This window comes from Pinus tabuliformis, chromosome 9 (genome assembly GCF_031772625.1).
Source record: "Pinus tabuliformis cultivar Carrire ecotype Pingquan chromosome 9, CPIR1, whole genome shotgun sequence".
Taxonomy (NCBI): domain Eukaryota; kingdom Viridiplantae; phylum Streptophyta; class Pinopsida; order Pinales; family Pinaceae; genus Pinus; species Pinus tabuliformis.
The window spans coordinates 1,849,435,228-1,849,447,698 of NC_142307.1; positions in this window are offsets into that span (position 1 = coordinate 1,849,435,228).

Genomic DNA, 12,471 nt, shown 5'->3' on the forward strand with positions numbered 1-12,471 from the left:
ATTTCCAAAATGTTGAATTTGGACCCAACGTCCGATATGGTAAACGTGGAAGATGATCAGCCTAAAATGATTTTTGGGTTAGCAATGAATGGTGAGTCTCCCGGGAGCGAGGTGCCACCCTTCTATATCAGTTTACGATTACATCAATTTGTGCTACACAATGCCATGTTCGATTCAGGGGCCTCTCACAATCTCATGCCCAAGTCTATCATGGATAAGCTCGGTCTGGACATCACCCAGCAATATCATGATCTTTATTCATTCGATTCTAGCAGAGTAAGGTGCATAGGGCTCATCAAAGACTTAGTTGTGAGTTTAGATCAGCTTCCTATGAAAAATGTTCTGATGGATGTAGTGGTAGCAGACATTCCTCCAAGGTTTGGCATGCTTCTTTCCAGGTCTTGGGTAGCGAAATTGAAGGGGACACTACAGCTGGATTTCTCCTATGCAACAATCCCGGTGTTTGGACAAATGAGGAAACTATATCGGGAACAAAAGATGAAGTATATGATCACAAGCAAGGAGAAACCGATCAATCATCCTGTAAACTATGTACATACAGATTTAGAGTCTTTTGTTTTGTTTTCAGATAGTTTAAATGAAATAGATAGTCAGATAGTAGAAGCAGACGACATTCCAGAGATAATAGAAAATTTTAGAGAGATTTTGAAAAAAGAAAGACAAGAAAAGCAACAAAAGATTGGGCAATCAGTTGAAAACAATGGACAACAAACAAACAATGGACAGCAAAAGGATTTTCAGCACTTGCAAGAAGAAGAAGAAGGCTTATGGACCATGGATTTTGATGGAGCAGTAGGGAATGATGGATCTGGTATTGGCATTTGGGTATGCAGTCCCTTCTTCGCCCCAAACAAAGTACCTAGCAGCGTGAGAGTTTGCTCCTACAAGCTAGCCTTCGAATGTTCCAATAATGAGGCTGAATATGAAGCTCTGATTGCTGGCCTGAAAATTCTTAGAAAGCTGAATGCAAAGAGGATTTCAATATATGGCGACTCCGAGTTAGTAATAAAACAGGTCAGAGGTGAATATCAAGCAAAACATCCTAGGATGCGGGCCTATCGAAATGCAGTTTTGGACATCTTGAAGCTATTTTCTGAATACACCTTGACATGTGTGCCAAGAATCCAAAATAGTATTGCTGATGCTCTTGCCAAGGCAACGAGCAGCTTGAAGATCCCCATGAACTCCAGCAACAAATTTGAAATCCATGTCAAGCACCGTCCAACCATTCCTGACAATCAGCGACATTGGCAAGTGTTCCAAGATGATGAAGAGATTAAGGATTTTCTGCTCAACCAAGGCAAGTTCAAAGAAACCTTAATCGATGTGGAAAACGATGAGAACAAAGGGAATGGTATAGAAGAAGTGCAGATCAATCAAATGGACGTATTGCAGCTAAAGAACAACATCATTCCTAAAGGCTTGATACCCCTTGAAGAACTTTTCGATCAGGATGATGTAGCTCGCAAGCCAACAATGCAGCCGACAGAGAAAGGAGTGGAAGAAGTCAACATTGGTACAACTGCAAATCCAAAATTGGTGAAATTTTCCAAAGCATTACCGCCAAAAATCAAGGACAAATATATCAGTTTGATGGCTTCATTTGCAGATGTATTTTCTTGGGATTATTCTGATTTGAAGACCTATGATACAAATATCATTCAGCACATAATACCTATCAAGCCCAATCAAAAACCATTTATACAAAAGCTGAGAAGGATCAATCCAAAGTTGCTGCCATCCATTGAAAAAGAGGTAAATAGGTTGTACAAATCAGGTATCATTGTGCCCATCAAATTTTCAGATTGGATTTCTAATTTGGTACCCGTAAGAAAGAAGACCAGTGAGATCCGCCTATGCATCGATTTCAGAAATCTAAACAAGGTCTCATTGAAGGACAACTATCCGCTGCCCAAGATGGACCATATACTTCAGCGAGTGGTGGGGGCATCTCGTATGTCGCTACTTGATGGTTATTCCGGATATAACCAAATTTCTGTCCATGAAGATGATAGAGATAAGACATCATTCACAACTCCATGGGGAACATTTCACTATGCCAAAATGCCATTCGGTTTGAAGAATGCAGGTGCCACATTTTAGCGTGCAATGGACTTGGCGTTTGCAAATGAGAAGGACGTGTTTTTGGTGGTGTACTTGGATGACTTGACAGTGTTTTCAAAATCAGATGAAGAGCACATGCATCACCTAAAAATTATTTTTCAAAAATGCAGGAAATATGGTTTATCACTGGATCCTAAGAAGAGCTTGTTCGCCATGGAGGAAGGCAAATTACTTGGGCATATCATTTCAAAAGATGGCATCTGCATAGATCTAGCAGGTGTCCAAGCAATTCAGCAAATCGATCTACCTAGGAACAAAAAGGAGATACAGTCATTCAACAGTAAGATGAATTTTCTGCGTCGCTTTGTACCTAATCTTGCGGAACACTTGAAAGAAATGACCAACATGCTTAAGAAGGACAGCCAGGTGAAATGGATGGATGAGGCTGTAAAATCTTTCAACTTGGTCAAATTGGCCCTTTCTTCAGCTCCAGTTCTAGTCAGCCCAGATTACACTCAAGATTTCATCTTGTTTTCATTCGCTTCTGAACACACTATGGCAACAGTATTATTGCAGAAAAGGGATGATCATGAAAGACCCATTGCATTCTTCAGCAGAGCTATAAGGGATGCAGCGTTAAAGTACAACATCATTGAGAAGCAAGCTCTAGCATTGGTGAAAGCATTGAAGGATTTCCGGGTATACATTCTACACTCTCACATTCTGGCCTATGTTCCTAATACTGTTGTAAAAGATGTTTTGGTGCAGACTGATCCGGAAGGGAGAAGAGGCAAATGGATCGCAGCCTTGCTAGAATACGATGTGGAGATAATTGGGTAACCATATGGCATTCAATACTCTTTGAGAATGTGGTAGGGCATTCAAGATAAGAGTCGTCGTGGACCGATATTCTTTGAGGATTAGCTACCCAAGATAAGAATAGTCCAATGGAAGGTCATACTCTATGAACACCTGGGTGGAGTATGTACCTTGGGAGACAATGATGATGGTGTCTATACATCATTGGTCTCGCCAACATTGTGCTCTGATCTTATGGAGAGATAGAGTAGTTAGTCAAGGCCTTGATATATGACAATGTTGGTTAATATGATGTTAGATAGATGGGTTACCAATCCAACTCTTCTTATGAGATCTCTTCAGATTGAGAATAACCATGTGCCTCTTATGAATACCTCCCTCATTAAGAGGAAGTGTTGAAAAATGTGTAACTAGGTTCGGTCTTCATAAGTATGAAATGTATTCTTGTAAATATAAAATGAAAAAGAAAAATTATTATTATTGGAGCTTGGGTTTCATGCTCAAGTTCCTTTATTTTATAGGTCAAACACCCATTGAGTGCTTCTAGGGTCTGTCCTAGGTATAAGAGTCATTGTCGTATATTGAAGACCCTATGGGCACATTGCAAATCGTAAAGAAAACTTTATTGTCTTTAAAGTGTTAAAATACGTCCAAGATCAAGTCGGCCTAAAGAGTTGTCAATTCGGCTTACATGAAGAGCCACGTCCACCCTTGAAGAAGCCTATATATATAGAGGAACTCATCCTCCATTTGGATCATCTCACTCATCTCTTATGCGAAGAAGCAGAAGAAGGAGAAGTCAAAGAAGGAAGTGCGAAGAAGAGGAAGTCGAAGAAAGTCAAAGTGTTTTGGGTCTCATCTATCTTTTTGGGGAAGATCGAAGTTAGGGTTTCTGCATTGGGATCTTTTGGGGTTCAATTTTGGAAGCAACAGAGAAGGGAAGGCAAGTGAATGTATCTTAGGGAATCTTACTAGCCCTAGGACTCAAGCCAAGGCAACTTCAGTTGCAACAGTTACTAGGGAGAAGAATTTTGGATCTACTAGGAGGTCGAAGATATTGCAACAAAAGGTTGTGGTAAAATTGATCTTGGAGGGTATTTGTCTGAGTCTCTAGGTCATGGTATTCGACAATTGAAAGATCTAAAAGATAAGAAGAGATTTACGAGTTTTCCCTTCAAGAGGAGGGGTTTTGGCCCTGACTTGCAGCCTATATACTGTGTCACTTTTCTTATTGTTTTGGTAGTTGTTTAATGTATTGCACATTGGAATAATAATGAACAAGGCTAATAAGTAAAAGGTAACACAAACAGTTATCAAGTTAAGAGAATTAACATATTCATTTCCCTATTGAATTCTCAACAAGAACAAGTAGTGTTGTACGAAAGGTTGTCGCTTGCCTAGACCATTGAGACTGTGAATTTTTATGGGAGGAACTTACAATTGGAGAGAAAATAGGGAAACAATCTGCTAAGAAAGTGGTTCAATAGCTTGGTTGACTTGGAAGGATTTCTTCCCATCCTTCATTTGATGGTTCTCTTCCCGTCAATCCACACAAGAAAGATGATTCGGCTGAGGTTTGTGGGCTCATTAAACCATCCTATTTCTTTGGATTAAATCCCTATAAGTAGTTTATTCATTCAATATCATCCAAAGGAGGACTTTTCTATCATAATATGGGAATGAAACAACCAATAACACTTTTTAGGAATTTGATGACCCTTCTACATGAACTAACGATTGGCTATGTTGGAACAATAAGAAATACTTGTGGAAAAATTCTGATTCAATTTGAATATGGGGACGAAATCTCTTCAGTAGCGTGCAATTCTAGCATGGATATTTCCATAGTCAATAATTTGATGTTGATGATGAAGATTCTAGAGAACTATGTGTTACGATATTTGTTATTCCCAACGTTTCGAGTGAACCCTTCATCGTCTTCTGTTGATTTCTCATACCATTAGATGTGCTTTAAGTCTCAAAATTTGCAAGGAGGCTTAGACACATGCATTCTCCAATACCCAGAAATCATTTTAGGAAATTCCCCCCAAAGACAGTTTTATTAAAATAACTAAATATTTTTAATGAGACCCAAAGTCTAAACTTAGGAAATTAAAATAATTAAAGGGTATTAATCTACACTATGGGTGAAACTTCTAGAAGATGACAGAGATTGAGTCCAAATGATCTGAGCCATTGATTAGAATCTATTTTGGGTCGTTGGTTCTCAACTAGAGGATTATAAAAAGAACATCGATAGGCACTTGGAGAACACATAGAGTAAAGTTCAGAAGATCGAATTTCTGAAGCAGATCAACTGTTGGTGAGAAATTCGAAGTGAGCTTTTGCAGTGAAGGGCAGGGATAGTTCCAGTTGGAGATTTCTCCTAATCCAGGAATACTTAGTAGAGGAGGCAGAGAGAGATCCGGGAGAGGAAGCACAGAGCCAGAAGAGGTTGTCGCAAGGCCACACAGAGGCAACATAGGCTGACATAGAGGCAACATAGAGCCTTCAGTAGATCCGAAATTTTTTGGAGGGATCGATTTCTGTAGCTGGAAGCGAGGTGTGAGAGAAAAAGAGTAGAAGTCAGAATCTCATAGGCAAATTGATCAAACGGGAGGATGCAAACCCCAGATAGTGTGACGTTGGGTTGATGCAGTAACTGTGCAGAGGCAGCTAAGGGCTAGTCATTCAGTGGCTAGATCAACCAAGATTTCCAATGATAGTGTGAGGTAATATCACTTATCTCTCTATCAGTGATATTCTCTGTATTGGATAGCCAGCAGGGCATCCAGAGATTGTATTCAGAAAACTACTGCATAATAATAAAACCCTCAACTGCTGCACCGATTTTCCCACATTGGATTTTTCCGAGGACATTTGTCCAAAAATAACTATGTAGATGTGTTGTGTATTTCTTTCTTGTTCAGTTTCTTGTTTCCGCATATAATGATTAAAGAGTGAAGGCTGTAGAGTATTTACTTCAATATTTATAGTAGAACACCGTAAATAACTTGATGGATTAATAGGAGAAGTAACATCAATTTTCTGTAGTAGGGATTCTGATCTAAGAATTTTCACATCTTCAGGGGCTTGAAGCTTACTGATGATGAGAAGAGTGTTGAACACCTATAAAAGAGGATGGTGATGAAATATAGCCATTATAGGAAGAAAATAGTAACAAATTGGAAGATATTTTATTAAAATAATTAATTAATTAATTAGATAAATAAAAATTAAATATAATTGAATTAGTTAAATAAATTAATTTATGGGAGAATGTGTAGAAATTTTAAATAATATAACACTTATTCATAGAGATTATCCTGATTATACACTATTTGCGGAATGCATGCATAATACATAACCTCCTCTGCTATTGATCATCAATTTGCAGTATTAAGAAACAATCGCATGCGCACATTGAAGCATCAATCACACATATCAACACAATATATCACGGGGAAAGCATACAGCTGAAAACCCCCAACTATATGTATATTATATTGATTGAGAGCATGTAACAATACATAGTAAAATACTCCTCGCAAGTACTCAGTACTATCTCCACCTGTTACACACAAACTAGCTCAGATCTGAATCAATCACAGGTTCAAATCTCCTCCGCTGCTTGCCTGCCTCCACTGCGCAATCCTGCATGAGAATAATGATGAATGGCTGAAGCAAACTCATATTTCCTTGGAAGAACCACGCAATCCTCATTGGAAATACTCAATCCATGCATGTGCAAAATCTCATGCACAACTATAGTCACCACTGATAGCAATCTCAACCTCTAACACCTGTCTCCACTGAATTGTCCATGCACTGAGTTAACTGATGTATTCTTTAGTTGCTTTATGAGTTAATAATTAGTGAATTAATTAACAATTAATTCACATCACTCATCACTAGTGTATTTGCGGTTAAACTAAACACAACTAGTTTAACCAAGTCAAACTGAACACAACTCCATCAACTCCTCAATCAACTCCACCAAACTCAACCACTTGAGTTCTAATTGAAGTCCACCATGCAATAGCTCAACTGAACCACAAGAAAAGCGTATTTCCTTCTGACAGCTGCATGTGCCACATCTGTAGCTCAAACTGAAGTGCTCCAAGAGGATAAGATAATGTTTATAGTCCAAATATTATTATGGCTAATAATATTCGACTGTTCTATTTTTAGCCTAGCAGTCTAAAAATAGACTCTGCCCATATGTCTAAAAATAGAAGTCCATCTATTTTTACCAACATGACCAATCATCCACAAATAGCATCCTGCAACTCATAGACCATGATCCATATGTCTAAAAATAGACTTTGCGCCAAAAATAGCCTGCGGGCCCACTTAGTGAAGGCGACTCCTTTCACTAAGCTCCATCATCTTGTTGCATTTTCAACAGAATGAAAAAATATTTGAAGTTAGAAATTAAAAGAATTTTAAAAATATAGAAGAAAAATGGTCAAGAAGAAATTAATGAAGCTTTTTTAAAATAGGAATAAAGGTTTATAATAATTAGTAGAATAATAATAGTGAGTAGAATAGAGGAACTGGAGTTGAATATTGGCGAACATTCAGAACACTAGAAGGGGAGCTCTGCAACTTGAGCTAGGGTTGAAGTTGGCACTAGGGTTTTGACTTTGGGTACCATGGCGGGACGCGCAAGGGGGAGTGCTGCTCCCTCCTATAGTCAGGTAGTTATAGATAGAAGAAGTAAGGACGCGGGAAAACAACATTTTAAAAAACCTTTGGAGAAGGTATCAAAGGCAAGAAGCAAAGGAACATTGGGAAGAAACGGACTTCAGGAACACGAAGGGGATCAGCCAGAAACAAATAAGGAGAAGAAGAATGGAGGCAGCAGTGGAAAACCTAATTCCATAAGGACAAATGGGGTCTGCAAACCCAAGTCGAGCATTATTCCCCAGGTCATATTGAGCGATCCAGCACTTCAAGCGCGTAGGGATCATATGACGGAACATGCGATCATATGCAATTTTATGGGGTTATGGCTGACGGAGAGGGCGTTACACATCTGGATAAGGAGCCATTGGAAGCCAAAGGGGGGAATACACCTACATCTGGGTTCTAAGGGTTTCCTCACAGTGGTGTTCACGAGCCTAGAGGATAAAGATAGAGTATTCAAGGGAGGACCATATTTCTACGCTACTGCAAGACTCTATATATGGCCATGGATGATGAACTCTGTCTCAAAACTTGAAACATTCACATCGGTACTGGTATGGATTAGACCATACTCCCTTCCTCTGGATTATTGGCTACCAGAATCTCTGAAAGCAATAGGAAACAAGCTAGGACATTTTCTAAAGATCTCAAAGGCGACTCTGAAAGGAAAATATACCTCCTACACCCGAATATGTGTGGAAATGGACTTATCTGGAGCCCTTCCAGAAGCGATAATTTTAGAAGTGTATGATGAAAAATGGGTGCAGACTGTGGACTATGAGCACATCCCATTTAGGTGCCGCAAATGCCATGAACATGGGTATTTATTCAGAGACTACCCATTAAACGATATGGAAGGAAATGTGAAAATTACTGAGGATAAAAATCACGAGGGTTTCACCAAGGTTGGGAGCAAAGGGAAAGGTGGTAAACATCCACAAAAGAAGATGAATGACGATAGACATTCAACACACAATCGTTTCAAGATTCTAGAGGAAGAAGAGGGGAACAAGGAAACAATCTAGGATATGGAGAACATAATCAATGAGAAGGAAAAGGAAGCTGACATGGAGGATATCACAGTGAACAACCAGCAAAAGGACGATCTACCAAGTTGTATGGAGATAAGTAGGGATCATGAGATGACTCCAAGTGAAGTGGGAACGGAGGACCATGAACTATAGGAGATTCTAGATAGGGAAAATCTAGATCTAGAAAAATTTCTGGAACAAGGGATGATCACAGGAGTGGACTCCCTGCCAAAAGAGGATTATGATAGGGTGCAACAACTCTTTCTATGGAGATCACAATCGAAGGGAATTGGAGTCAAAAGAAATCATGAAAGCCAGGAGCACAGTGGGGTCAAAATGATGGAGAATGTACAAGCACAATCTCCAAAGAACTCAGGTAGGAAAAGAGGAAGAAAAAGACAGAATGAGTTGCTGAACGAATGTGGAAAACTACTGATTAACTCAGGTAAGATGAAAGATCTTACCAGTTATTCCTTTACTAACCTTTCTTAATGAAGCTCACAACCTGGAATATTAGAGGCATAGGAAATAGAAGGAAACAAAGGAATCTCAGTAATAGAATTAAAGAAGAAAAACCAGATATGGTTTTTATTTAGGAGACAAAATGTTCGATGGATAAGATTAGAGAAATTCATAATAAGTGGCTAATCAAGTATGAGTATCTAGAGGTTAAAGCAAGCAACTCGGCGAGGGGGGGGATTCTCACGCTGTGGGATCCACAAAAATTTGGAATCCTGGATGCTTCTATCTTTCTTTGGTATGTCAACCTATAGGTGATAAGGAAATATACATGATCACAAATGTTTATGGACCTCAAAAGCTAGCAGACAAACTCAAGCTTCTCATCTCCCTTGAGGATCTAAGAGCAAGACACCCCAATATGCCCTGGATCATTGCAGGAGATTTCAATATGATAAGATCTCTCTCAGAGAAAAAAGGTGGTATTAGACAGCTAGGAAGAGACTCCATGGCCTTCCAGAACTTCATAATGAACATGGGGCTAGTGGACACTGAAACAATAAATGGAACCTTCACCTGGAACAACAAGAGGGGAGGGGCTTCTCAAGTTGCCTCCAAACTTGATAGATTTATTATTTTAGAGGACCTCCTTCTCACAGGCCCTGCCATGACAGCTTCTATTCTACCCTTTGGAGGATCGAATCACTGGCCTGTACAGCTGGAAGCCACCTTTATGGGCACACCAAGAAACAGACCTTTCAGGTTTGAAAATTCCTGGCTCTCTCACCCTAAATTCACCCGTAATATTGAAAAATGGTGGAGAGAGGATTTGAACATTCAAGGCACTAGAATGTTCATGCTCCAATAGAAACTCAAACACATCAAATCCAAACTTAAAGATTGGAACAAAAAGGAATTTGGTGATATCTTCAAAGCCAAAAGAGAAGCTGAGCAGAAGCTCCAGGAGATCAATCAGATCATCATCACAGATGGCTTTATCGAGGAGCGGAAAAAGCTAACTAACTCTTTGCAGGAAGAATGGGAAGAGCAATGCTTGCAAGAGGAAATTTTCTAGAGACAGAAATCAAGGATACAGTGGATTAGAGAGGGAGAAAGGAATACAAAATTCTTTCATAAATCCACCATGGCTCACAGGGCACACAACAGAATCACAAAGCTCAAAGATTCTCAAGGGATAGAGCTTGTCTCTCACAACGATATGGAATCAGTCCTTGTACAACACTTCCTCAGTATAGCAGAGGAACCTCTGGAGGATAGATCTAGGTTCATTGACCAATTCACTCAGTATATCCCTCAGCTGGTCACCAGAGAGGACAACCACAATCTTAACAGGCCAGTGTCGGAAGAGGAGGTCAGTGGAGTGATTAATGAAATGCAAAATGGAAAAGCCCCAGGCCCAGATGGGTTCAATGTAGACTTCTTCAAAGCCTGCTAGGAAACAGTCAAACAGGATATCCTTGAGGTTGTGGAAGACTCAAGAAAATCCAAAAAGGTTCTGAAGGCTCTTAATGCTTCCTTCATAGCTTTGATCCCAAAATAGGAAAATGCCATGACTCCAGATGGTTTCAGACCCATAGCCTTATGTAATGTGGTGTACAAAATTATTTCCAAAGTGATAGCCAATAGACTCAAGCCCCTTCTACCATCTCTCATCTCGGAGGAGCAAACGGGCTATGTGGAAGGAAGACAAATCCTCAACAACATCATCCAAGCTCATGAGGTGGTACACTCTCTCAAAAGCAACAAACAAGCTGGTATGATCATTCAGTTGGACCTAGCGAAAGCCTATGACAAGCTAAGTTGGTCTTATATAAGAGTAGTTCTAAGAGCCTATGGCTTCGACCAAAATTGGATAAGATGGGTTATGGCACTTGTCACCACGACCAGTTTTTCCATACTGCTTAATGGAGCTCCATCAAGAACCTTCACACCCTCCAGAGGTCTCAGATAGGGAGATCTGCTCTCACCTTTCCTCTTCATTCTCATGATGGAAGGGCTAGGCAGAGCAATCAAAATGGCAAATGCTGAAGGACGAATCCAGGGTATCAAACTCACCTTAGATGGAGCGGCAAACACTCATCAACAATTTGTGGATGACACTATGTTGTAGGGCATACCCACAGTCAAGGAAGCCAAAGAGATCAAACACATCTTAAATGACTTTGCTATGGCAGCAGGCACAGAGGTAAGCCTCAACAAATCATTTTTTTTTTCTTTAACACTAACATTGCTATTCAGAGAAATATTACTAGAATTCTTGGGTTTCAAAGGGAACAACTACCTTCCAAGTATCTAGGCATACCCCTTACTGATAAACCTCTAAGAAAGAAAGTGTGGGAGCCAATAATAAACAAACTTCAGGACAAGGTCAGAAAATGGACATGCAGGTCACTAAATTTGGCAGGGCGCCTTGTGCTCACACAGGCGGTCTTGCAGGAAATTCCCATTTTCATGTTCTCAGCTCTTCCTGCTCCTAAAGGTATTAAGTAGCAGATCAAGAGCATACAAAGGGATTTTCTGTGGGGCAGAGGAGAAGAGAAAAAGAAGTGGGCTTTAGTTGCCTGGGATAAGATATGCAAGCCCAAAAGCCATGGTGGCTTGGGGCTACATGACCCTGAAACCCTCAGTAGAGTTTCGGGAGCCAAACTTTGGTGGAGATGGATTAAGGAGTCGACAGCTCCCTGGGCTAAGCTTTGGAAACAAAAATATGCCAAGTATTGGCAGGAGAAGGATCACATTAGAATGTTAGGGCAAATCAGGGGCTCCCATATTTGGAACCTTGCCTGGGAAAATAAAAGTATTGTTCAGAAACATAGCTTCTGGGAAATTCGAGCAGGGAACCTAGCACAATTTTGGGAGGATAACTGGAAACAGGAACCCAACCTATATAAGGATGAATCAACAGCGCTCACAAGCGACACAGATAACAAAGGTCTGCTTATGGTCAAAGACTTCTGGGACTAGGAAAGGAATAATGGAAAATGGAGGAATTGGAAGGATCTAGGCCACAGTGATGAGAGTCCTCTGAAGGCCCAGGCAAAAGGTCTCACTCAGGATCTAGAGCATAGAAGGATTCTAGTATCCTCCTTACCTAACCAATTAATATGGGGAAAGAACATCGAAGGTAACTTTAACCTCAAAGAAGCTAAACAGGAAGTAACATGATTTAACTATCTAAATCCTGATCAAGTCTAGAAGAAACTATGGTAGAGCCCCCACTGGATGAAAATAAAGTTATTCATCTAGATAGTGCATCAAAGGAAAATCTTAACTTGGGAGAATCTCCTAAAAAAATCTTTATTGGCCCTTCCAAATGTTACCTTTGTGGCTCACAAGAGGAGACGATGGATCACCTTCTCAACCTCTG